General features: G+C 37.9%; 52 pseudogenes; all 52 read left to right on the plus strand.

The window, feature by feature from the left end:
- Window positions 1-262: 262 nt before the first annotated feature.
- On the plus strand, window positions 263-381 carry LOC149670535 (5S ribosomal RNA; annotated as a pseudogene).
- Window positions 382-741: 360 nt separating this feature from the next.
- LOC149670536 (5S ribosomal RNA) lies at window positions 742-860 on the plus strand (annotated as a pseudogene).
- A 362-nt stretch (window positions 861-1,222) lies between these two features.
- LOC149670537 (5S ribosomal RNA) lies at window positions 1,223-1,341 on the plus strand (annotated as a pseudogene).
- A 363-nt stretch (window positions 1,342-1,704) lies between these two features.
- Window positions 1,705-1,823, plus strand: LOC149670538 (5S ribosomal RNA; annotated as a pseudogene).
- Window positions 1,824-2,186: 363 nt separating this feature from the next.
- Window positions 2,187-2,305, plus strand: LOC149670539 (5S ribosomal RNA; annotated as a pseudogene).
- Window positions 2,306-2,656: 351 nt separating this feature from the next.
- Window positions 2,657-2,775, plus strand: LOC149670540 (5S ribosomal RNA; annotated as a pseudogene).
- A 136-nt stretch (window positions 2,776-2,911) lies between these two features.
- Window positions 2,912-3,014, plus strand: LOC149670541 (5S ribosomal RNA; annotated as a pseudogene).
- A 122-nt stretch (window positions 3,015-3,136) lies between these two features.
- On the plus strand, window positions 3,137-3,255 carry LOC149670542 (5S ribosomal RNA; annotated as a pseudogene).
- Window positions 3,256-3,617: 362 nt separating this feature from the next.
- Window positions 3,618-3,736, plus strand: LOC149670543 (5S ribosomal RNA; annotated as a pseudogene).
- Window positions 3,737-3,872: 136 nt separating this feature from the next.
- LOC149670544 (5S ribosomal RNA) lies at window positions 3,873-3,991 on the plus strand (annotated as a pseudogene).
- Window positions 3,992-4,848: 857 nt separating this feature from the next.
- On the plus strand, window positions 4,849-4,967 carry LOC149670545 (5S ribosomal RNA; annotated as a pseudogene).
- An 843-nt stretch (window positions 4,968-5,810) lies between these two features.
- On the plus strand, window positions 5,811-5,929 carry LOC149670546 (5S ribosomal RNA; annotated as a pseudogene).
- Window positions 5,930-6,065: 136 nt separating this feature from the next.
- LOC149670547 (5S ribosomal RNA) lies at window positions 6,066-6,168 on the plus strand (annotated as a pseudogene).
- Window positions 6,169-6,290: 122 nt separating this feature from the next.
- LOC149670548 (5S ribosomal RNA) lies at window positions 6,291-6,409 on the plus strand (annotated as a pseudogene).
- Window positions 6,410-6,545: 136 nt separating this feature from the next.
- Window positions 6,546-6,664, plus strand: LOC149670549 (5S ribosomal RNA; annotated as a pseudogene).
- Window positions 6,665-7,520: 856 nt separating this feature from the next.
- On the plus strand, window positions 7,521-7,639 carry LOC149670550 (5S ribosomal RNA; annotated as a pseudogene).
- Window positions 7,640-8,164: 525 nt separating this feature from the next.
- On the plus strand, window positions 8,165-8,283 carry LOC149670551 (5S ribosomal RNA; annotated as a pseudogene).
- Window positions 8,284-8,421: 138 nt separating this feature from the next.
- LOC149670552 (5S ribosomal RNA) lies at window positions 8,422-8,540 on the plus strand (annotated as a pseudogene).
- A 137-nt stretch (window positions 8,541-8,677) lies between these two features.
- On the plus strand, window positions 8,678-8,796 carry LOC149670553 (5S ribosomal RNA; annotated as a pseudogene).
- A 123-nt stretch (window positions 8,797-8,919) lies between these two features.
- LOC149670554 (5S ribosomal RNA) lies at window positions 8,920-9,037 on the plus strand (annotated as a pseudogene).
- A 525-nt stretch (window positions 9,038-9,562) lies between these two features.
- Window positions 9,563-9,681, plus strand: LOC149670555 (5S ribosomal RNA; annotated as a pseudogene).
- A 138-nt stretch (window positions 9,682-9,819) lies between these two features.
- LOC149670556 (5S ribosomal RNA) lies at window positions 9,820-9,938 on the plus strand (annotated as a pseudogene).
- A 137-nt stretch (window positions 9,939-10,075) lies between these two features.
- LOC149670557 (5S ribosomal RNA) lies at window positions 10,076-10,194 on the plus strand (annotated as a pseudogene).
- A 123-nt stretch (window positions 10,195-10,317) lies between these two features.
- LOC149670558 (5S ribosomal RNA) lies at window positions 10,318-10,435 on the plus strand (annotated as a pseudogene).
- A 137-nt stretch (window positions 10,436-10,572) lies between these two features.
- On the plus strand, window positions 10,573-10,691 carry LOC149670559 (5S ribosomal RNA; annotated as a pseudogene).
- Window positions 10,692-10,814: 123 nt separating this feature from the next.
- LOC149670560 (5S ribosomal RNA) lies at window positions 10,815-10,932 on the plus strand (annotated as a pseudogene).
- A 137-nt stretch (window positions 10,933-11,069) lies between these two features.
- On the plus strand, window positions 11,070-11,188 carry LOC149670561 (5S ribosomal RNA; annotated as a pseudogene).
- Window positions 11,189-11,809: 621 nt separating this feature from the next.
- Window positions 11,810-11,928, plus strand: LOC149670562 (5S ribosomal RNA; annotated as a pseudogene).
- A 361-nt stretch (window positions 11,929-12,289) lies between these two features.
- Window positions 12,290-12,408, plus strand: LOC149670563 (5S ribosomal RNA; annotated as a pseudogene).
- Window positions 12,409-12,771: 363 nt separating this feature from the next.
- On the plus strand, window positions 12,772-12,890 carry LOC149670564 (5S ribosomal RNA; annotated as a pseudogene).
- A 361-nt stretch (window positions 12,891-13,251) lies between these two features.
- LOC149670565 (5S ribosomal RNA) lies at window positions 13,252-13,370 on the plus strand (annotated as a pseudogene).
- Window positions 13,371-13,506: 136 nt separating this feature from the next.
- On the plus strand, window positions 13,507-13,625 carry LOC149670566 (5S ribosomal RNA; annotated as a pseudogene).
- Window positions 13,626-14,482: 857 nt separating this feature from the next.
- LOC149670567 (5S ribosomal RNA) lies at window positions 14,483-14,601 on the plus strand (annotated as a pseudogene).
- An 843-nt stretch (window positions 14,602-15,444) lies between these two features.
- On the plus strand, window positions 15,445-15,563 carry LOC149670568 (5S ribosomal RNA; annotated as a pseudogene).
- A 136-nt stretch (window positions 15,564-15,699) lies between these two features.
- Window positions 15,700-15,802, plus strand: LOC149670569 (5S ribosomal RNA; annotated as a pseudogene).
- Window positions 15,803-15,924: 122 nt separating this feature from the next.
- Window positions 15,925-16,043, plus strand: LOC149670570 (5S ribosomal RNA; annotated as a pseudogene).
- A 136-nt stretch (window positions 16,044-16,179) lies between these two features.
- On the plus strand, window positions 16,180-16,298 carry LOC149670571 (5S ribosomal RNA; annotated as a pseudogene).
- An 856-nt stretch (window positions 16,299-17,154) lies between these two features.
- LOC149670572 (5S ribosomal RNA) lies at window positions 17,155-17,273 on the plus strand (annotated as a pseudogene).
- Window positions 17,274-17,631: 358 nt separating this feature from the next.
- On the plus strand, window positions 17,632-17,750 carry LOC149670573 (5S ribosomal RNA; annotated as a pseudogene).
- Window positions 17,751-17,886: 136 nt separating this feature from the next.
- LOC149670574 (5S ribosomal RNA) lies at window positions 17,887-18,005 on the plus strand (annotated as a pseudogene).
- Window positions 18,006-18,861: 856 nt separating this feature from the next.
- Window positions 18,862-18,980, plus strand: LOC149670575 (5S ribosomal RNA; annotated as a pseudogene).
- Window positions 18,981-19,821: 841 nt separating this feature from the next.
- Window positions 19,822-19,940, plus strand: LOC149670576 (5S ribosomal RNA; annotated as a pseudogene).
- Window positions 19,941-20,299: 359 nt separating this feature from the next.
- Window positions 20,300-20,418, plus strand: LOC149670577 (5S ribosomal RNA; annotated as a pseudogene).
- Window positions 20,419-20,779: 361 nt separating this feature from the next.
- On the plus strand, window positions 20,780-20,898 carry LOC149670578 (5S ribosomal RNA; annotated as a pseudogene).
- A 359-nt stretch (window positions 20,899-21,257) lies between these two features.
- On the plus strand, window positions 21,258-21,376 carry LOC149670579 (5S ribosomal RNA; annotated as a pseudogene).
- Window positions 21,377-21,737: 361 nt separating this feature from the next.
- On the plus strand, window positions 21,738-21,856 carry LOC149670580 (5S ribosomal RNA; annotated as a pseudogene).
- Window positions 21,857-21,992: 136 nt separating this feature from the next.
- On the plus strand, window positions 21,993-22,111 carry LOC149670581 (5S ribosomal RNA; annotated as a pseudogene).
- A 358-nt stretch (window positions 22,112-22,469) lies between these two features.
- Window positions 22,470-22,588, plus strand: LOC149670582 (5S ribosomal RNA; annotated as a pseudogene).
- Window positions 22,589-22,949: 361 nt separating this feature from the next.
- LOC149670583 (5S ribosomal RNA) lies at window positions 22,950-23,067 on the plus strand (annotated as a pseudogene).
- A 379-nt stretch (window positions 23,068-23,446) lies between these two features.
- On the plus strand, window positions 23,447-23,564 carry LOC149670584 (5S ribosomal RNA; annotated as a pseudogene).
- A 137-nt stretch (window positions 23,565-23,701) lies between these two features.
- LOC149670585 (5S ribosomal RNA) lies at window positions 23,702-23,820 on the plus strand (annotated as a pseudogene).
- Window positions 23,821-23,958: 138 nt separating this feature from the next.
- On the plus strand, window positions 23,959-24,077 carry LOC149670586 (5S ribosomal RNA; annotated as a pseudogene).
- Window positions 24,078-24,089: the final 12 nt, after the last annotated feature.

The following is a 24,089-nucleotide window of genomic DNA, read 5'->3' on the forward strand; positions in this document are numbered from 1 at the left end:
CACTTAATTTAAATTCGAATTATTAGCTAGCACTCTCGGCAACGGCCATATAACGCTGAAAACACCGGTTTACGTCCGATCACCGAAGTTAAGCAGCGTCGAGCGCATACAGTATTTGGGAATACTGCGTGCCGTTTGTTTTTTCACTTTTGTTTCCTCTTTCAAATTCCACCAGATATGAAAAAAGCAAACATATCTTCTTTTTGTTATTGTTTTATAAAGATGAAGGTTAATTAAATTCAAATTATTAACTAGCACTCTCGGCAACGGCCATATCACGCTGAATACACCGGTTCTCGTCCGATAACCGAAGTTAAGCAGCGTCGAGCGCAGTCAGTACTTTGGAGGGCGACCACTTAGGAACACTGCGTGCCGTTAGCTTTTTCACTTTTTTTTCCTCTTTTAAATTCCAATAGATATGAAAAAGCAAACATATTTTCTTTTTGTTATTGTTTGAAAAAGATGAAGGTTAATTTGTCTCACTTAATTTAAATTCGAATTATTATCTAGCACTCTCGGCAACGGCCATATCACGCTGAGAACACCGGTTCTCGTCCGATCGCCGACGTTAGCAGCGTCGAGCGCAGTCAGTACTTGGGAATACTGCGTGCCGTTTGCTTTTTCACTTTTGTTTCCTCTTTCAAATTCCACCAGATATGAAAAAAGCAAACATATCTTCTTTTTGTTATTGTTTTATAAAGATGAAAGTTAATTAAATTCAAATTATTAACTAGCACTCTCGGCAACGGCCATATCACGCTGAATACACCGGTTCTCGTTCGATAACCGAAGTTAAGCAGCGTCGAGCGCAGTCACTACTTGGGAGGGAGACCACTTGGGAACACTGCGTGCCGTTGGCTTTTTCACTTTTTTTTCCTCTTTTAAATTTTAATAGATATGAAAAAATAAAAACATGTTTTCTTTTTGTTATTGTTTTAAAATGATGAAGGTAAATTTGTCTCACTTAATTTAAATTCGAATTATTAACTAGCACTCTCGGCAACGGCCATATCACGCTGAGAACACCGGTTCTCGTCCGATCGCCGACGTTAGCAGCGTCGAGCGCAGTCAGTACTTGGGAATACTGCGTGCCGTTTGCTTTTTCACTTTTGTTTCCTCTTTCAAATTCCACCAGATATGAAAAAAGCAAACATATCTTCTTTTTGTTATTGTTTTATAAAGATGAAAGTTAATTAAATTCAAATTATTAACTAGCACTCTCGGCAACGGCAGTATCACGCTGAATACACCGGTTCTCGTCCGATAACCGAAGTTAAGCAGCGTCGAGCGCAGTCATTACTTGGGAGGGAGACCACTTAGGAACACTGCGTGGCGTTGGCTTTGTCACTTTTTTTTCCTCTTTTAAATTTTAATAGATATGTAAAAAGCAAACAGGTTTTCTTTTTGTTATTGTTTTAAAATGATGAAGGTTGATTTGTCTCACTTAATTTAAATCCGAATTATTAACTAGCACTCTCGGCAACGGCCATATCACGCTGAGAACACCGGTTCTCGTCCGATCGCCGACGTTAGCAGCGTCGAGCGCAGTCAGTACTTGGGAATACTGCGTGCCGTTTGCTTTTTTCACTTTTGTTTCCTCTTTCAAATTCCACCATATATGAAAAAAGCAAACAAATCTTCTTTTTTGTTATTGTTTTATAATGATGAAAGTTAATTAAATTCAAATTATTAACTAGCACTCTCGGCAACGGCCATATCACGCTGAATACACCGGTTCTCGTTCGATAACCGAAGTTAAGCAGCGTCGAGCGCAGTCACTACTTGGGAGGGAGACCACTTAGGAACACTGCGTGCCGTTGGCTTTTTCACTTTTTTTTCCTCTTTTAAATTTTAATAGATATGAAAAAATAAAAACATGTTTTCTTTTTGTTATTGTTTTAAAATGATGAAGGTAAATTTGTCTCACTTAATTTAAATTCGAATTATTAACTAGCACTCTCGGCAACGGCCATATCACGCTGAAAACACCGGTTCACGTCCGATCACCGAAGTTAAGCAGCGTCGAGCGCATACAGTACTTGGGAATACTGCGTGCCGTTTGTTTTTTCACTTTTGTTTCCTCTTTCAAATTCCACCAGATATGAAAAAAGCAAACATATCTTCTTTTTGTTATTGTTTTTTAAAGATGAAGGTTAATTAAATTCAAATTATTAACTAGCACTCTCGGCAACGGCCATATCACGCTGAATACATCGGTTCTCGTCCGATAACCGAAGTTAAGCAGCGTCGAGCGCAGTCAGTACTTGGGAGGGCGACCACTTAGGAACACTGCGTGACGTTAGCTTTTTTCCTCTTTTAAATTCCAATAGATATGAAAAAAGCAAACATATTTTCTTTTTGTTATTGTTTTTAAAAGATGAAGGTTAATTTGTCTCACTTAATTTAAATTCGAATTATTATCTAGCACTCTCGGCAACGGCCATATCACGCTGAGAACACCGGTTCTCGTCCGATCGCTGACGTTAGCAGCGTCGAGCGCAGTCAGTACTTGGGAATACTGCGTGCCGTTGGCTTTTTCACTTTTGTTTCCTCTTTTAAATTCCACCCGATATGAAAAAAGCAAACATATCTTCTTTTTGTTATTGTTTTATAATGATGAAGGTTAATTAAATTCAAATTATTAACTAGCACTCTCGGCAACGGCCATATCACGCTGAATACACCGGTTCTCGTCCGATAACCGAAGTTAAGCGGCGTCGAGCGCACTCACTACTTGGGAGAGAGACCACTTAGGAACACTGCGTGCCGTTGGCTTTTTCACTTTTTTTCCTCTTTTAAATTTTAATAGATATGAAAAAAGCAAACATGTTTTCTTTTTGTTATTGTTTTAAAATGATGAAGGTTAATATGTCTCACTTAATTTAAATTCGAATTATTAACTAGCACTCTCGGCAACGGCCATATCACGCTGAAAACACCGGTTCACGTCCGATCACCGAAGTTAAGCAGCGTCGAGCGCATACAGTACTTGGGAATACTGCGTGCCGTTGGCTTTTTCACTTTTGTTTCCTCCTTTAAATTCCACCAGATATGAAAAATGCAAACATATCTTCTTTTTGTTATTGTTTTATAAAGATGAAGGTTAATTAAATTCAAATTATTAACTAGCACTCTCGGCAACGGCCATATCACGCTGAATACAGCGGTTCTCGTCCGATAACCGAAGTTAAGCAGCGTCGAGCGCAGTCAGTACTTGGGAGGGCGACCACTTAGGAACACTGCGTGCCGTTAGCTTTTTCACTTTTTTTTCCTCTTTTAAATTCCAATAGATATGAAAAAAGCAAACATATTTTCTTTTTGGTATTGTTTTAAAAAGATGAAGGTTAATTTGTCTCACTTAATTTAAATTCGAATTATTAACTAGCACTCTCGGCAACGGCCATATCACGCTGAAAACACCGGTTCACGTCCGATCACCGAAGTTAAGCAGCGTCGAGCGCATACAGTACTTGGGAATACTGCGTGCCGTTTGTTTTTTCAGTTTTGTTTCCTCTTTCAAATTCCACCAGATATGAAAAAAGCAAACATATCTTCTTTTTGTTATTGTTTTATAAAGATGAAAGTTAATTAAATTCAAATTATTAACTAGCACTTTCGGCAACGGCCATATCACGCTGAATACACCGGTTCTCGTCCGATAACCGAAGTTAAGCAGCGTCGAGCGCAGTCATTATTTGGGAGGGAGACCACTTAGGAACACTGCGTGCCGTTGGCTTTTTCACTTTTTTTCCTCTTTTAAATTTTAATAGATATGTAAAAAGCAAACAGGTTTTCTTTTTGTTATTGTTTTAAAATGATGAAGGTTAATTTGTCTCACTTAATTTAAATTCGAATTATTAACTAGCACTCTCGGCAACGGCCATATCACGCTGAAAACACCGATTCTCGTCCGATAACCAAAGTTAAGCAGCGTAGAGCGCAGTCATAACTTGGGAGGGAGACCACTTAGGAACACTGCGTGCCGTTGGCTTTTTCACTTTTTTTTCCTCTTTTAAATTTTAATAGATATGTAAAAAGCAAACAGGTTTTCTTTTTGTTATTGTTTTAAAATGATGAAGGTTAATTTGTCTCACTTAATTTAAATTCGAATTATTAACTAGCACTCTCGGCAACGGCCATATAACGCTGAAAACACCGGTTTACGTCCGATCACCGAAGTTAAGCAGCGTCGAGCGCATACAGTATTTGGGAATACTGCGTGCCGTTTGTTTTTTCACTTTTGTTTCCTCTTTCAAATTCCACCAGATATGAAAAAAGCAAACATATCTTTTTGTTATTGTTTTATAAAGATGAAAGTTAATTAAATTCAAATTATTAACTAGCACTCTCGGCAACGGCCATATCACGCTGAATACACCGGTTCTCGTCCGATAACCGAAGTTAAGCGGCGTCGAGCGCAGTCACTACATGGGAGAGAGAGACCACTTAGGAACACTGCGTACCGTTGGCTTTTTCACTTTTTTTTCCTCTTTTAAATTTTAATAGATATGAAAAAAGCAAACATGTTTTCTTTTTGTTATTGTTTTAAAATGATGAAGGTTAATTTGTCTCACTTAATTTAAATTCGAATTATTAACTAGCACTCTCGGCAACGGCCATATCACGCTGAAAACACCGTTTCACGTCCGATCACCGAAGTTAAGCAGCGTCGAGCGCATAGAGTACTTGGGAATACTGCGTGCCGTTGGCTTTTTCACTTTTGTTTCCTCCTTTAAATTCCACCAGATATGAAAAAAGCAAACATATCTTCTTTTTGTTATTGTTTTAAAATGATGAAGGTTTTTTTGTCTCACTTAATTTAAATTCGAATTATTAACTAGCACTCTCGGCAACGGCCATATCACGCTGAATACACCGGTTCTCGTCCGATAACCGAAGTTAAGCAGCGTCGAGCGCAGTCAGTACTTGGGAGGGCGACCACTTAGGAACGCTGCGTGCCGTTAGCTTTTTCACTTTTTTTTCCACTTTTAAATTCCAATAGATATGAAAAAAGCAAACATATTTTCTTTTTGTTATTGTTTTAAAAAGATGAAGGTTAATTTGTCTCACTTAATTTAAATTCGAATTATTATCTAGCACTCTCGGCAACGGCCATATCACCCTGAGAACACCGGTTCTCGTCCGATCGCCGACGTTAGCAGCGTCGAGCGCAGTCAGTACTTGGGAATACTGCGTGCCGTTTGCTTTTTCACTTTTGTTTCCTCTTTCAAATTCCACCAGTTATGAAAAAAGCAAACATATCTTCTTTTTGTTATTGTTTTATAAAGATGAAAGTTAATTAAATTCAAATTATTAACTAGCACTCTCGGCAACGGCCATATCACGCTGAATACACCGATTCTCGTCCCATAACCGAAGTTAAGCAGCGTCGAGCGCAGTCATTACTTGGGAGGGAGACCACTTAGGATCACTGCGTGCCGTTGGGTTTTTCACTTTTTTTTCCTCTTTTAAATTTTAATAGATATGTAAAAAGCAAACAGGTTTTCTTTTTGTTATTGTTTTAAAATGATGAAGGTTAATTTGTCTCACTTAATTTAAATTCGAATTATTAACTAGCACTCTCGGCAACGGCCATATCACGATGAAAACACCGGTTCACGTCCGATCACCGAAGTTAAGCAGCGTCGAGCGCATACAGTGCTTGGGAATACTGCGTGCCGTTGGATTTTTCACTTTTGTTTCCTCTTTCAAAATCCACCAGATATGAAAAAAGCAAACATGTCTTCTTTTTTGTTATTGTTTTATAAAGATGAAAGTTAATTAAATTCAAATTATTAACTAGCACTCTCAGCAACGGCCATATCACGCTGAATACACCGGTTCTCGTCCGATAGCCGAAGTTAAGCAGCGTCGAGCGCAGTCACTACTAGGGATTGAGACCACTTAGGAACACTGCGTGCCGTTGGCTTTTTCACTTTTTTTCCTCTTTTAAATTTTAATAGATATGAAAAAAGCAAACATGTTTTCTTTTTGTTATTGTTTTAAAATGATGAAGGTTAATTTGTCTCACTTAATTTAAATTCGAATTATTAACTAGCACTCTCGGCAACGGCCATATCACGCTGAAAACACCGGTTCACGTCCGATCACCGAAGTTAAGCAGCGTCGAGCGCATTCAGTACTTGGGAATACTGCGTGCCGTTTGTTTTTTCACTTTTGTTTCCTCTTTCAAATTCCACCAGATATGAAAAAAGCAAACATATCTTATTTTTGTTATTGTTTTATAAAGATGAAAGTTAATTAAATTCAAATTATTAACCAGCACTTTCGGCAACGGCCATATCACGCTGAATACACCGGTTCTCGTCCGATAACCGAAGTTAAGCAGCGTCGAGCGCAGTCATTATTTGGGAGGGAGACCACTTAGGAACACTGCGTGCCGTTGGCTTTTTCACTTTTTTTCCTCTTTTAAATTTTAATAGATATGTAAAAAGCAAACAGGTTTTCTTTTTGTTATTGTTTTAAAATGATGAAGGTTAATTTGTCTCACTTAATTTAAATTCGAATTATTAACTAGCACTCTCGGCAACGGCCATATCACGCTGAAAACACCGATTCTCGTCCGATAACCAAAGTTAAGCAGCGTAGAGCGCAGTCATAACTTGGGAGGGAGACCACTTAGGAACACTGCGTGCCGTTAGCTTTTTCACTTTTTTTTCCTCTTTTAAATTTTAATAGATATGTAAAAAGCAAACAGGTTTTCTTTTTGTTATTGTTTTAAAATGATGAAGGTTAATTTGACTCACTTAATTTAAATTCGAATTATTAACTAGCACTCTCGGCAACGGCCATATAACGCTGAAAACACCGGTTTACGTCCGATCACCGAAGTTAAGAAGCGTCGAGCGCATACAGTATTTGGGAAAACTGCGTGCCGTTTGTTTTTTCACTTTTGTTTCCTCTTTCAAATTCCACCAGATATGAAAAAAGCAAACATATCTTTTTGTTATTGTTTTATAAAGATGAAAGTTAATTAAATTCAAATTATTAACTAGCACTCTCGGCAACGGGCATATCACGCTGAATACACCGGTTCTCGTCCGATAACCGAAGTTAAGCGGCGTCGAGCGCAGTCACTACATGGGAGAGAGAGACCACTTAGGAACACTGCGTACCGTTGGCTTTTTCACTTTTTTTCCTCTTTTAAATTTTAATAGATATGAAAAAAGCAAACATGTTTTCTTTTTGTTATTGTTTTAAAATGATGAAGGTTAATTTGTCTCACTTAATTTAAATTCGAATTATTAACTAGCACTCTCGGCAACGGCCATATCACGCTGAAAACACCGTTTCACGTCCGATCACCGAAGTTAAGCAGCGTCGAGCGCATAGAGTACTTGGGAATTCTGCGTGCCGTTGGCTTTTTCACTTTTGTTTCCTCCTTTAAATTCCACCAGATATGAAAAAAGCAAACATATCTTCTTTTTGTTATTGTTTTAAAATGATGAAGGTTAATTTGTCTCACTTAATTTAAATTCGAATTATTAACTAGCACTCTCGGCAACGGCCATATCACGCTGAATACACCGGTTCCCGTCCGATAACCGAAGTTAAGCAGCGTAGAGCGCAGTCATTACTTGGGAGGGAGACCACTTAGGAACACTGCGTGCCGTTGGCTTTTTCACTTTTTTTTCCTCTTTTAAATTTTAATAGATATGTAAAAAGCAAACAGGTTTTCTTTTTGTTATTGTTTTAAAATGATGAAGGTTAATTTGTCTCACTTAATTTAAATTCGAATTATTAACTAGCACTCTCGGCAACGGCCATATAACGCTGAAAACACCGGTTTACGTCCGATCACCGAAGTTAAGCAGCGTCGAGCGCATACAGTATTTGGGAATACTGCGTGCCGTTTGTTTTTTCACTTTTGTTTCCTCTTTCAAATTCCACCAGATATGAAAAAAGCAAACATATCTTTTTGTTATTGTTTTATAAAGATGAAAGTTAATTAATTCAAATTATTAACTAGCACTCTCGGCAACGGCCATATCACGCTGAATACACCGGTTCTCGTCCGATAACCGAAGTTAAGCGGCGTCGAGCGCAGTCACTACATGGGAGAGAGAGACCACTTAATGTTTTAAAATGATGAAGGTTAATTTGTCTCACTTAATTTAAATTCGAATTATTTACTAGCACTCTCGGCAACGGCCATATCACACTGAAAACACCGATTCTCGTCCGATAACCGAAGTTAATCAGCGTCGAGCGCAGTCATTACTTGGGAGGGAGACCACTTAGGAACACTGCGTGCCGTTGGCTTTTTCACTTTTTTTTTCCTCTTTGAAATTTTAATAGATATGTAAAAAGCAAACAGGTTTTCTTTTTGTTATTGTTTTAAAATGATGAAGGTTAATTTGTCTCACTTAATTTAAATTCGAATTATTAACTAGCACTCTCGCCAACGGCCATATAACGCTGAAAACACCGGTTTACGTCCGATCACCGAAGTTAAGCAGCGTCGAGCGCAGTCACTACTTGGGAGGGAGACCACTTAGGAACACTGCGTGCCGTTGACTTTTTCACTTTTTTTTCCTCTTTTAAATTTTAATAGATATGAAAAAAGGAAACATGTTTTCTTTTTGTTAATGTTTTAAAATGATGAAGGTTAATTTGTCTCACTTAATTTAAATTCGAATTATTAACTAGCACTCTCGGCAACGGCCATATCACACTGAAAACACCGATTCTCGTCCGATAACCGAAGTTAATCAGCGTCGAGCGCAGTCATTACTTGGGAGGGAGACCACTTAGGAACACTGCGTGCCGTTGGCTTTTTCACTTTTTTTTTCCTCTTTGAAATTTTAATAGATATGTAAAAAGCAAACAGGTTTTCTTTTTGTTATTGTTTTATAAAGATGAAAGTTAAGTAAATTCAAATTATTAACTAGCACTCTCGGCAACGGCCATATCACGCTGAATACACCGGTTCTCGTCCGATAACCGAAGTTAGCAGCGTCGAGCGCAGTCACTACTTGGGAGGGAGACCACTTAGGAACACTGCGTGCCGTTGGCTTTTTCACTTTTTTTTCCTCTTTTAAATTTTAATAGATATGTAAAAAGCAAACAGGTTTTCTTTTTGTTATTGTTTTAAAATGATGAAGGTTAATTTGTCTCACTTAATTTAAATTCGAATTATTAACTAGCACTCTCGGCAACGGCCATATAACGCTGAAAACACCGGTTTACGTCCGATCACCGAAGTTAAGCAGCGTCGAGCGCATACAGTATTTGGGAATACTGCGTGCCGTTTGTTTTTTCACTTTTGTTTCCTCTTTCAAATTCCACCAGATATGAAAAAAGCAAACATATCTTTTTGTTATTGTTTTATAAAGATGAAAGTTAATTAATTCAAATTATTAACTAGCACTCTCGGCAACGGCCATATCACGCTGAATACACCGGTTCTCGTCCGATAACCGAAGTTAAGCGGCGTCGAGCGCAGTCACTACATGGGAGAGAGAGACCACTTAATGTTTTAAAATGATGAAGGTTAATTTGTCTCACTTAATTTAAATTCGAATTATTTACTAGCACTCTCGGCAACGGCCATATCACACTGAAAACACCGATTCTCGTCCGATAACCGAAGTTAATCAGCGTCGAGCGCAGTCATTACTTGGGAGGGAGACCACTTAGGAACACTGCGTGCCGTTGGCTTTTTCACTTTTTTTTTCCTCTTTGAAATTTTAATAGATATGTAAAAAGCAAACAGGTTTTCTTTTTGTTATTGTTTTAAAATGATGAAGGTTAATTTGTCTCACTTAATTTAAATTCGAATTATTAACTAGCACTCTCGCCAACGGCCATATAACGCTGAAAACACCGGTTTACGTCCGATCACCGAAGTTAAGCAGCGTCGAGCGCAGTCACTACTTGGGAGGGAGACCACTTAGGAACACTGCGTGCCGTTGACTTTTTCACTTTTTTTTCCTCTTTTAAATTTTAATAGATATGAAAAAAGGAAACATGTTTTCTTTTTGTTAATGTTTTAAAATGATGAAGGTTAATTTGTCTCACTTAATTTAAATTCGAATTATTAACTAGCACTCTCGGCAACGGCCATATCACACTGAAAACACCGATTCTCGTCCGATAACCGAAGTTAATCAGCGTCGAGCGCAGTCATTACTTGGGAGGGAGACCACTTAGGAACACTGCGTGCCGTTGGCTTTTTCACTTTTTTTTTCCTCTTTGAAATTTTAATAGATATGTAAAAAGCAAACAGGTTTTCTTTTTGTTATTGTTTTATAAAGATGAAAGTTAAGTAAATTCAAATTATTAACTAGCACTCTCGGCAACGGCCATATCACGCTGAATACACCGGTTCTCGTCCGATAACCGAAGTTAGCAGCGTCGAGCGCAGTCACTACTTGGGAGGGAGACCACTTAGGAACACTGCGTGCCGTTGACTTTTTCACTTTTTTTTCCTCTTTTAAATTTTAATAGATATGAAAAAAGGAAACATGTTTTCTTTTTGTTAATGTTTTAAAATGATGAAGGTTAATTTGTCTCACTTAATTTAAATTCGAATTATTAACTAGCACTCTCGGCAACGGCCATATCACACTGAAAACACCGATTCTCGTCCGATAACCGAAGTTAATCAGCGTCGAGCGCAGTCATTACTTGGGAGGGAGACCACTTAGGCACACTGCGTGCCGTTGGCTTTTTCACTTTTTGTTTCCTCTTTCAAATTCCACCAGATATGAAAAAAGCAAACATATCTTCTTTTTGTTATTGTTTTATAAAGATGAAAGTTAAGTAAATTCAAATTATTAACTAGCACTCTCGGCAACGGCCATATCACGCTGAATACACCGGTTCTCGTCCGATAAACGAAGTTAGCAGCGTCGAGCGCAGTCACTACTTGGGAGGGAGACCACTTAGGAACACTGCGTGCCGTTGACTTTTTCACTTTTTTTTCCTCTTTTAAATTTTAATAGATATGAAAAAAGGAAACATGTTTTCTTTTTGTTAATGTTTTAAAATGATGAAGGTTAATTTGTCTCACTTAATTTAAATTCGAATTATTAACTAGCACTCTCGGCAACGGCCATATCACACTGAAAACACCGATTCTCGTCCGATAACCGAAGTTAATCAGCGTCGAGCGCAGTCATTACTTGGGAGGGAGACCACTTAGGAACACTGCGTGCCGTTGGCTTTTTCACTTTTTTTTTCCTCTTTGAAATTTTAATAGATATGTAAAAAGCAAACAGGTTTTCTTTTTGTTATTGTTTTATAAAGATGAAAGTTAATTAAATTCAAATTATTAACTAGCACTCTCGGCAACGGCCATATCACGCTGAATACACCGGTTCTCGTCCGATAACCGAAGTTAAGCGGCGTCGAGCGCAGTCACTACATGGGAGAGAGAGACCACTTAGGAACACTGCGTACCGTTGGCTTTTTCACTTTTTTTTCCTCTTTTAAATTTTAATAGATATGAAAAAAGCAAACATGTTTTCTTTTTGTTATTGTTTTAAAATGATGAAGGTTAATTTGTCTCACTTAATTTAAATTCGAATTATTAACTAGCACTCTCGGCAACGGCCATATCACGCTGAAAACACCGTTTCACGTCCGATCACCGAAGTTAAGCAGCGTCGAGCGCATAGAGTACTTGGGAATACTGCGTGCCGTTGGCTTTTTCACTTTTGTTTCCTCCTTTAAATTCCACCAGATATGAAAAAAGCAAACATATCTTCTTTTTGTTATTGTTTTAAAATGATGAAGGTTTTTTTGTCTCACTTAATTTAAATTCGAATTATTAACTAGCACTCTCGGCAACGGCCATATCACGCTGAATACACCGGTTCTCGTCCGATAACCGAAGTTAAGCAGCGTCGAGCGCAGTCAGTACTTGGGAGGGCGACCACTTAGGAACGCTGCGTGCCGTTAGCTTTTTCACTTTTTTTTCCACTTTTAAATTCCAATAGATATGAAAAAAGCAAACATATTTTCTTTTTGTTATTGTTTTAAAAAGATGAAGGTTAATTTGTCTCACTTAATTTAAATTCGAATTATTATCTAGCACTCTCGGCAACGGCCATATCACCCTGAGAACACCGGTTCTCGTCCGATCGCCGACGTTAGCAGCGTCGAGCGCAGTCAGTACTTGGGAATACTGCGTGCCGTTTGCTTTTTCACTTTTGTTTCCTCTTTCAAATTCCACCAGATATGAAAAAAGCAAACATATCTTCTTTTTGTTATTGTTTTATAAAGATGAAAGTTAATTAAATTCAAATTATTAACTAGGACTCTCGGCAACGGCCATATCACGCTGAATACACCGGTTCTCGTCCGATAGCCGAAGTTAAGCAGCGTCGAGCGCAGTCATTACTTGGGAGGGAGACCACTTAGGATCACTGCGTGCCGTTGGGTTTTTCACTTTTTTTTCCTCTTTTAAATTTTAATAGATATGTAAAAAGCAAACAGGTTTTCTTTTTGTTATTGTTTTAAAATGATGAAGGTTAATTTGTCTCACTTAATTTAAATTCGAATTATTAACTAGCACTCTCGGCAACGGCCATATCACGATGAAAACACCGGTTCACGTCCGATCACCGAAGTTAAGCAGCGTCGAGCGCATACAGTGCTTGGGAATACTGCGTGCCGTTGGATTTTTCACTTTTGTTTCCTCTTTCAAAATCCACCAGATATGAAAAAAGCAAACATGTCTTCTTTTTTGTTATTGTTTTATAAAGATGAAAGTTAATTAAATTCAAATTATTAACTAGCACTCTCAGCAACGGCCATATCACGCTGAATACACCGGTTCTCGTCCGATAGCCGAAGTTAAGCAGCGTCGAGCGCAGTCACTACTAGGGAGGGAGACCACTTAGGAACACTGCGTGCCGTTGGCTTTTTCACTTTTTTTCCTCTTTTAAATTTTAATAGATATGAAAAAAGCAAACATGTTTTCTTTTTGTTATTGTTTTAAAATGATGAAGGTTAATTTGTCTCACTTAATTTAAATTCGAATTATTAACTAGCACTCTCGGCAACGGCCATATCACGCTGAAAACACCGGTTCACGTCCGATCACCGAAGTTAAGCAGCGTCGAGCGCATACAGTACTTGGGAATACTGCGTGCCGTTTGTTTTTTCACTTTTGTTTCCTCTTTCAAATTCCACCAGATATGAAAAAAGCAAACATATCTTATTTTTGTTATTGTTTTATAAAGATGAAAGTTAATTAAATTCAAATTATTAACCAGCACTTTCGGCAACGGCCATATCACGCTGAATACACCGGTTCTCGTCCGATAACCGAAGTTAAGCAGCGTCGAGCGCAGTCATTATTTGGGAGGGAGACCACTTAGGAACACTGCGTGCCGTTGGCTTTTTCACTTTTTTTCCTCTTTTAAATTTTAATAGATATGTAAAAAGCAAACAGGTTTTCTTTTTGTTATTGTTTTAAAATGATGAAGGTTAATTTGTCTCACTTAATTTAAATTCGAATTATTAACTAGCACCCTCGGCAACGGCCATATCACGCTGAAAACACCGATTCTCGTCCGATAACCAAAGTTAAGCAGCGTAGAGCGCAGTCATAACTTGGGAGGGAGACCACTTAGGAACACTGCGTGCCGTTGGCTTTTTCACTTTTTTTTCCTCTTTTAAATTTTAATAGATATGTAAAAAGCAAACAGGTTTTCTTTTTGTTATTGTTTTAAAATGATGAAGGTTAATTTGTCTCACTTAATTTAAATTCGAATTATTAACTAGCACTCTCGGCAACGGCCATATAACGCTGAAAACACCGGTTTACGTCCGATCACCGAAGTTAAGCAGCGTCGAGCGCATACAGTATTTGGGAATACTGCGTGCCGTTTGTTTTTTCACTTTTGTTTCCTCTTTCAAATTCCACCAGATATGAAAAAAGCAAACATATCTTTTTGTTATTGTTTTATAAAGATGAAAGTTAATTAAATTCAAATTATTAACTAGCACTCTCGGCAACGGCCATATCACGCTGAATACACCGGTTCTCGTCCGATAACCGAAGTTAAGCGGCGTCGAGCGCAGTCACTACATGGGAGAGAGAGACCACTTAGGAACACTGCGTACCGTTGGCTTTTTCACTTTTTTTTCCTCTTTTAAATTTTAATAGATATGAAAAAAGCAAACATGTTTTCTTTTTGTTATTGTTTTAAAATGATGAAGGTTAATTTGTCTCACTTAATTTAAATTCGAATTATTAACTAGCACTCTCGGCAACGGCCATATCACGCTGAAAACACCGTTTCACGTCCGATCACCGAAGTTAAGCAGCGTCGAGCGCATAGAGTACTTGGGAATACTGCGTGCCGTTGGCTTTTTCACTTTTGTTTCCTCCTTTAAATTCCACCAGATATGAAAAAAGCAAACATATCTTCTTTTTGTTATTGTTTTAAAATGATGAAGGTTTTTTTGTCTCACTTAATTTAAATTCGAATTATTAACTAGCACTCTCGGCAACGGGCATATCACGCTGAATACACCGGTTCTCGTCCGATAACCGAAGTTAAGCAGCGTCGAGCGCAGTCAGTACTTGGGAGGGCGACCACTTAGGAACGCTGCGTGCCGTTAGCTTTTTCACTTTTTTTTCCACTTTTAAATTCCAATAGATATGAAAAAAGCAAACATATTTTCTTTTTGTTATTGTTTTAAAAAGATGAAGGTTAATTTGTCTCACTTAATTTAAATTCGAATTATTATCTAGCACTCTCGGCAACGGCCATATCACCCTGAGAACACCGGTTCTCGTCCGATCGCCGACGTTAGCAGCGTCGAGCGCAGTCAGTACTTGGGAATACTGCGTGCCGTTTGCTTTTTCACTTTTGTTTCCTCTTTCAAATTCCACCAGTTATGAAAAAAGCAAACATATCTTCTTTTTGTTATTGTTTTATAAAGATGAAAGTTAATTAAATTCAAATTATTAACTAGGACTCTCGGCAACGGCCATATCACGCTGAATACACCGATTCTCGTCCCATAACCGAAGTTAAGCAGCGTCGAGCGCAGTCATTACTTGGGAGGGAGACCACTTAGGATCACTGCGTGCCGTTGGGTTTTTCACTTTTTTTTCCTCTTTTAAATTTTAATAGATATGTAAAAAGCAAACAGGTTTTCTTTTTGTTATTGTTTTAAAATGATGAAGGTTAATTTGTCTCACTTAATTTAAATTCGAATTATTAACTAGCACTCTCGGCAACGGCCATATCACGATGAAAACACCGGTTCACGTCCGATCACCGAAGTTAAGCAGCGTCGAGCGCATACAGTGCTTGGGAATACTGCGTGCCGTTGGATTTTTCACTTTTGTTTCCTCTTTCAAAATCCACCAGATATGAAAAAAGCAAACATGTCTTCTTTTTTGTTATTGTTTTATAAAGATGAAAGTTAATTAAATTCAAATTATTAACTAGCACTCTCAGCAACGGCCATATCACGCTGAATACACCGGTTCTCGTCCGATAGCCGAAGTTAAGCAGCGTCGAGCGCAGTCACTACTAGGGAGGGAGACCACTTAGGAACACTGCGTGCCGTTGGCTTTTTCACTTTTTTTCCTCTTTTAAATTTTAATAGATATGAAAAAAGCAAACATGTTTTCTTTTTGTTATTGTTTTAAAATGATGAAGGTTAATTTGTCTCACTTAATTTAAATTCGAATTATTAACTAGCACTCTCGGCAACGGCCATATCACGCTGAAAACACCGGTTCACGTCCGATCACCGAAGTTAAGCAGCGTCGAGCGCATTCAGTACTTGGGAATACTGCGTGCCGTTTGTTTTTTCACTTTTGTTTCCTCTTTCAAATTCCACCAGATATGAAAAAAGCAAACATATCTTATTTTTGTTATTGTTTTATAAAGATGAAAGTTAATTAAATTCAAATTATTAACCAGCACTTTCGGCAACGGCCATATCACGCTGAATACACCGGTTCTCGTCCGATAACCGAAGTTAAGCAGCGTCGAGCGCAGTCATTATTTGGGAGGGAGACCACTTAGGAACACTGCGTGCCGTTGGCTTTTTCACTTTTTTTCCTCTTTTAAATTTTAATAGATATGTAAAAAGCAAACAGGTTTTCTTTTTGTTATTGTTTTAAAATGATGAAGGTTAATTTGTCTCACTTAATTTAAATTCGAATTATTAACTAGCACTCTCGGCAACGGCCATATCACGCTGAAAACACCGATTCTCGTCCGATAACCAAAGTTAAGCAGCGTAGAGCGCAGTCATAACTTGGGAGGGAGACCACTTAGGAACACTGCGTGCCGTTGGCTTTTTCACTTTTTTTTCCTCTTTTAAATTTTAATAGATATGTAAAAAGCAAACAGGTTTTCTTTTTGTTATTGTTTTAAAATGATGAAGGTTAATTTGACTCACTTAATTTAAATTCGAATTATTAACTAGCACTCTCGGCAACGGCCATATAACGCTGAAAACACCGGTTTACGTCCGATCACCGAAGTTAAGAAGCGTCGAGCGCATACAGTATTTGGGAAAACTGCGTGCCGTTTGTTTTTTCACTTTTGTTTCCTCTTTCAAATTCCACCAGATATGAAAAAAGCAAACATATCTTTTTGTTATTGTTTTATAAAGATGAAAGTTAATTAAATTCAAATTATTAACTAGCACTCTCGGCAACGGGCATATCACGCTGAATACACCGGTTCTCGTCCGATAACCGAAGTTAAGCGGCGTCGAGCGCAGTCACTACATGGGAGAGAGAGACCACTTAGGAACACTGCGTACCGTTGGCTTTTTCACTTTTTTTCCTCTTTTAAATTTTAATAGATATGAAAAAAGCAAACATGTTTTCTTTTTGTTATTGTTTTAAAATGATGAAGGTTAATTTGTCTCACTTAATTTAAATTCGAATTATTAACTAGCACTCTCGGCAACGGCCATATCACGCTGAAAACACCGTTTCACGTCCGATCACCGAAGTTAAGCAGCGTCGAGCGCATAGAGTACTTGGGAATACTGCGTGCCGTTGGCTTTTTCACTTTTGTTTCCTCCTTTAAATTCCACCAGATATGAAAAAAGCAAACATATCTTCTTTTTGTTATTGTTTTAAAATGATGAAGGTTAATTTGTCTCACTTAATTTAAATTCGAATTATTAACTAGCACTCTCGGCAACGGCCATATCACGCTGAATACACCGGTTCCCGTCCGATAACCGAAGTTAAGCAGCGTAGAGCGCAGTCATTACTTGGGAGGGAGACCACTTAGGAACACTGCGTGCCGTTGGCTTTTTCACTTTTTTTTCCTCTTTTAAATTTTAATAGATATGTAAAAAGCAAACAGGTTTTCTTTTTGTTATTGTTTTAAAATGATGAAGGTTAATTTGTCTCACTTAATTTAAATTCGAATTATTAACTAGCACTCTCGGCAACGGCCATATAACGCTGAAAACACCGGTTTACGTCCGATCACCGAAGTTAAGCAGCGTCGAGCGCATACAGTATTTGGGAATACTGCGTGCCGTTTGTTTTTTCACTTTTGTTTCCTCTTTCAAATTCCACCAGATATGAAAAAAGCAAACATATCTTTTTGTTATTGTTTTATAAAGATGAAAGTTAATTAATTCAAATTATTAACTAGCACTTTCGGCAACGGCCATATCACGCTGAATACACCGGTTCTCGTCCGATAACCGAAGTTAAGCAGCGTCGAGCGCAGTCATTATTTGGGAGGGAGACCACTTAGGAACACTGCGTGCCGTTGGCTTTTTCACTTTTTTTCCTCTTTTAAATTTTAATAGATATGTAAAAAGCAAACAGGTTTTCTTTTTGTTATTGTTTTAAAATGATGAAGGTTAATTTGTCTCACTTAATTTAAATTCGAATTATTAACTAGCACTCTCGGCAACGGCCATATCACGCTGAAAACACCGATTCTCGTCCGATAACCAAAGTTAAGCAGCGTAGAGCGCAGTCATAACTTGGGAGGGAGACCACTTAGGAACACTGCGTGCCGTTGGCTTTTTCACTTTTTTTTCCTCTTTTAAATTTTAATAGATATGTAAAAAGCAAACAGGTTTTCTTTTTGTTATTGTTTTAAAATGATGAAGGTTAATTTGACTCACTTAATTTAAATTCGAATTATTAACTAGCACTCTCGGCAACGGCCATATAACGCTGAAAACACCGGTTTACGTCCGATCACCGAAGTTAAGCAGCGTCGAGCGCATACAGTATTTGGGAATACTGCGTGCCGTTTGTTTTTTCACTTTTGTTTCCTCTTTCAAATTCCACCAGATATGAAAAAAGCAAACATATCTTTTTGTTATTGTTTTATAAAGATGAAAGTTAATTAAATTCAAATTATTAACTAGCACTCTCGGCAACGGCCATATCACGCTGAATACACCGGTTCTCGTCCGATAACCGAAGTTAAGCGGCGTCGAGCGCAGTCACTACATGGGAGAGAGAGACCACTTAGGAACACTGCGTACCGTTGGCTTTTTCACTTTTTTTCCTCTTTTAAATTTTAATAGATATGAAAAAAGCAAACATGTTTTCTTTTTGTTATTGTTTAAAAATGATGAAGGTTAATTTGTCTCACTTAATTTAAATTCGAATTATTAACTAGCACTCTCGGCAACGGCCATATCACGCTGAAAACACCGTTTCACGTCCGATCACCGAAGTTAAGCAGCGTCGAGCGCATAGAGTACTTGGGAATACTGCGTGCCGTTGGCTTTTTCACTTTTGTTTCCTCCTTTAAATTCCACCAGATATGAAAAAAGCAAACATATCTTCTTTTTGTTATTGTTTTAAAATGATGAAGGTTAATTTGTCTCACTTAATTTAAATTCGAATTATTAACTAGCACTCTCGGCAACGGCCATATCACGCTGAATACACCGGTTCTCGTCCGATAACCGAAGTTAAGCAGCGTAGAGCGCAGTCATTACTTGGGAGGGAGACCACTTAGGAACACTGCGTGCCGTTGGCTTTTTCACTTTTTTTTCCTCTTTTAAATTTTAATAGATATGTAAAAAGCAAACAGGTTTTCTTTTTGTTATTGTTTTAAAATGATGAAGGTTAATTTGTCTCACTTAATTTAAATTCGAATTATTAACTAGCACTCTCGGCAACGGCCATATAACGCTGAAAACACCGGTTTACGTCCGATCACCGAAGTTAAGCAGCGTCGAGCGCATACAGTATTTGGGAATACTGCGTGCCGTTTGTTTTTTCACTTTTGTTTCCTCTTTCAAATTCCACCAGATATGAAAAAAGCAAACATATCTTTTTGTTATTGTTTTATAAAGATGAAAGTTAATTAATTCAAATTATTAACTAGCACTCTCGGCAACGGCCATATCACGCTGAATACACCGGTTCTCGTCCGATAACCGAAGTTAAGCGGCGTCGAGCGCAGTCACTACATGGGAGAGAGAGACCACTTAGGAACACTGCGTACCGTTGGCTTTTTCACTTTTTTTTCCTCTTTTAAATTTTAATAGATATGAAAAAAGCAAACATGTTTTCTTTTTGTTATTGTTTTAAAATGATGAAGGTTAATTTGTCTCACTTAATTTAAATTCGAATTATTAACTAGCACTCTCGGCAACGGCCATATCACGCTGAAAACACCGTTTCACGTCCGATCACCGAAGTTAAGCAGCGTCGAGCGCATAGAGTACTTGGGAATACTGCGTGCCGTTGGCTTTTTCACTTTTGTTTCCTCCTTTAAATTCCACCAGATATGAAAAAAGCAAACATATCTTCTTTTTGTTATTGTTTTATAAAGATGAAAGTTAATTAAATTCAAATTATTAACTAGCACTCTCGGCAACGGCCATATCACGCTGAAAACACCGATTGTCGTCCGATAACCGAAGTTAAGCAGCGTAGAGCGCAGTCATTACGTGGGAGGGAGACCACTTAGGAACACTGCGTGCCGTTGGCTTTTTCACTTTTTTTTCCTCTTTTAAATTTTCATAGATATGTAAAAAGCAAACAGGTTTTCTTTTTGTTATTGTTTTAAAATGATGAAGGTTAATTTGTCTCACTTAATTTAAATTCGAATTATTAACTAGCACTCTCGGCAACGGCCATATAACGCTGAAAACACCGGTTTACGTCCGATCACCGAAGTTAAGCAGCGTCGAGCGCATACAGTATTTGGGAATACTGCGTGCCGTTTGTTTTTTCACTTTTGTTTCCTCTTTCAAATTCCACCAGATATGAAAAAAGCAAACATATCTTTTTGTTATTGTTTTATAAAGATGAAAGTTAATTAAATTCAAATTATTAACTAGCACTCTCGGCAACGGCCATATCACGCTGAATACACCGGTTCTCGTCCGATAACCGAAGTTAAGCAGCGTCGAGCGCAGTCAGTACTTGGGAGGGCGACCACTTAGGAACACTGCGTGCCGTTAGCGTTTTCACTTTTTTTTCCTCTTTTAAATTCCATTAGATATGAAAAAAGCAAACATATTTTCTTTTTGTTATTGTTTTAAAAAGATGAAGGTTAATTTGTCTCACTTAATTTTAATTCGAATTATTATCTAGCACTCTCGGCAACGGCCATATCACGCTGAGAACACCGGTTCTCGTCCGATCGCCGACGTTAGCAGCGTCGAGCGCAGTCAGTACTTGGGAATACTGCGTGCCGTTTGCTTTTTCACTTTTGTTTCCTCTTTCAAATTCCACCAGATATGAAAAAAGCAAACATATCTTCTTTTTGTTATTGTTTTATAAAGATGAAAGTTAATTAAATTCAAATTATTAACTAGCACTCTCGGCAACGGCAGTATCACGCTGAAAACACCGATTCTCGTGCGATAACCGAAGTTAAGCAGCGTCGAGCGCAGTCATTACTTGGGAGGGAGACCACTTAGGAACACTGCGTGCCGTTGGCTTTTTCACTTTTTTTTTCCTCTTTTAAATTTTTATAGATATGAAAAAAGCAAACAGGTTTTCTTTTTGTTATTGTTTTAAAATGATGAAGGTTAATTTATCTCACTTAATTTAAATTCGAATTATTAACTAGCACTCTCGGCAACGGCCATATCACGCTGAAAACACCGGTTCACGTCCGATCACAGAAGTTAAGCAGCGTCGAGCGCATACAGTATTTGGGAATACTGCGTGCCGTTTGTTTTTTCACTTTTGTTTCCTCTTTCAAATTCCACCAGATATGAAAAAAGCAAACATATCTTTTTTTATTGTTTTATAAAGATGAAAGTTAATTAAATTCAAATTATTAACTAGCACTCTCGGCAACGGCCATATCACGCTGAATACACCGGTTCTCGTCCGATAACCGAAGTTAAGCAGCGTCGAGCGCAGTCAGTACTTGGGAGGGCGACCACTTCGGAACACTGCGTGCCGTTAGCTTTTTCACTTTTTTTTCCTCTTTTAAATTCCAATAGATATGAAAAAAGCAAACATATTTTCTTTTTGTTATTGTTTTAAAAAGATGAAGGTTAATTTGTCTCACTTAATTTAAATTCGAATTATTATCTAGCACTTTCGGCAACGGCCATATCACGCTGAGAACACCGGTTCTCATCCGATCGCCGACGTTAGCAGCTTCGAGGGCAGTCAGTACTTTAGAATACTGCGTGCCGTTTGCTTTTTCACTTTTGTTTCCTCTTTCTAATTCCACCAGATATGAAAAAAGCAAACATATCTTCTTTTTGTTATTGTTTTATAAAGATGAAAGTTAATTAAATTTAAATTATTAACTAGCACTCTCGGCAACGGCCATATCACGCTGAATACACCGGTTCTCGTCCGATAACCGAAGTTAAGCAGCGTCAAGCGCAGTCACTACTTGGGAGGGAGACCACTTAGGAACACTGCGTGCCGTTGACTTTTTCACTTTTTTTCCTCTTTTAAATTTTAATAGATACGAAAAAAGCAAACATGTTTTCTTTTTGTTATTGTTTTAAAATGATGAAGGTTAATTTGTCTCACTTAATTTAAATTCGAATTATTAACTAGCACTCTCGGCAACGGCCATATCACGCTGAAAACACCGATTCTCGTCCGATAACCGAAGTTAAGCAGCGTCGAGCGCAGTCATTACTTGGGAGGGAGACCACTTAGGAACACTGCGTGCCGTTGGCTTTTTCACTTTTTTTTCCTCTTTTAAATTTTAATAGATATGTAAAAAGCAAACAGGTTTTCTTTTTGTTATTGTTTTAAAATGATGAAGGTTAATTTGTCTTACTTAATTTAAATTCGAATTATTAACTAGCACTCTCGGCAACGGCCATATAACGCTGAAAACACCGGTTTACGTCCGATCACCGAAGTTAAGCAGCGTCGAGCGCATACAGTATTTGGGAATACTGCGTGCCGTTTGTTTTTTCACTTTTGTTTCCTCTTTCAAATTCCACCAGATATGAAAAAAGCAAACATATCTTTTTTTATTGTTTTATAAAGATGAAAGTTAATTAAATTCAAATTATTAACTAGCACTCTCGGCAACGGCCATATCACGCTGAATACACCGGTTCTCGTCCGATAACCGAAGTTAAGCAGCGTCGAGCGCAGTCAGTACTTGGGAGGGCGACCACTTAGGAACACTGCGTGCCGTTAGCTTTTTCACTTTTTTTTCCTCTTTTAAATTCCAATAGATATGAAAAAAGCAAACATATTTTCTTTTTGTTATTGTTTTAAAAAGATGAAGGTTAATTTGTCTCACTTAATTTAAATTCGAATTATTATCTAGCACTCTCGGCAACGGCCATATCACGCTGAGAACACCGGTTCTCGTCCGATCGCCGACGTTAGCAGCGTCGAGCGCAGTCAGTACTTGGGAATACTGCGTGCCGTTTGCTTTTTCACTTTTGTTTCCTCTTTCAAATTCCACCAGATATGAAAAAAGCCAACATATCTTCTTTTTGTTATTGTTTTATAAAGATGAAAGTTAAGTAAATTCAAATTAAAAACTAGCACTCTCGGCAACGGCCATATCACGCTGAATACACCGGTTCTCGTCCGATAACCGAAGTTAGCAGCGTCGAGCGCAGTCACTACTTGGGAGGGAGACCACTAAGGAACACTGCGTGCCGTTGACTTTTTCACTTTTTTTTCCTCTTTTAAATTTTAATAGATATGAAAAAAGCAAACATGTTTTCTTTTTGTTATTGTTTTAAAATGATGAATGTTAATTTGTCTCACTTAATTTAAATTCGAATTATTAACTAGCACTCTCGGCAACGGCCATATCACACTGAAAACCCCGATTCTCGTCCGATAACCGAAGTTAATCAGCGTCGAGCGCAGTCATTACTTGGGAGGGAGACCACTTAGGAACACTGCGTGACGTTGGCTTTTTCACTTTTTTTTTCCTCTTTGAAATTTTAATAGATATGTAAAAAGCAAACAGGTTTTCTTTTTGTTATTGTTTTATAAAGATGAAAGTTAAGTAAATTCAAATTATTAACTAGCACTCTCGGCAACGGCCATATCACGCTGAATACACCGGTTCTCGTCCGATAACCGAAGTTAGCAGCGTCGAGCGCAGTCACTACTTGGGAGGGAGACCACTTAGGAACACTGCGTGCCGTTGACTTTTTCACTTTTTTTTCCTCTTTTAAATTTTAATAGATATGAAAAAAGGAAACATGTTTTCTTTTTGTTAATGTTTTAAAATGATGAAGGTTAATTTGTCTCACTTAATTTAAATTCGAATTATTTACTAGCACTCTCGGCAACGGCCATATCACACTGAAAACACCGATTCTCGTCCGATAACCGAAGTTAATCAGCGTCGAGCGCAGTCATTACTTGGGAGGGAGACCACTTAGGAACACTGCGTGCCGTTGGCTTTTTCACTTTTTTTTTCCTCTTTGAAATTTTAATAGATATGTAAAAAGCAAACAGGTTTTCTTTTTGTTATTGTTTTAAAATGATGAAGGTTAATTTGTCTCACTTAATTTAAATTCGAATTATTAACTAGCACTCTCGCCAACGGCCATATAACGCTGAAAACACCGGTTTACGTCCGATCACCGAAGTTAAGCAGCGTCGAGCGCAGTCACTACTTGGGAGGGAGACCACTTAGGAACACTGCGTGCCGTTGACTTTTTCACTTTTT

This window comes from Phalangium opilio, unplaced genomic scaffold, assembly GCF_054372755.1.
Source record: "Phalangium opilio isolate 3A_F unplaced genomic scaffold, DU_Popi_V2 ptg000054l_1, whole genome shotgun sequence".
Taxonomy (NCBI): Eukaryota; Metazoa; Arthropoda; class Arachnida; order Opiliones; family Phalangiidae; genus Phalangium; species Phalangium opilio.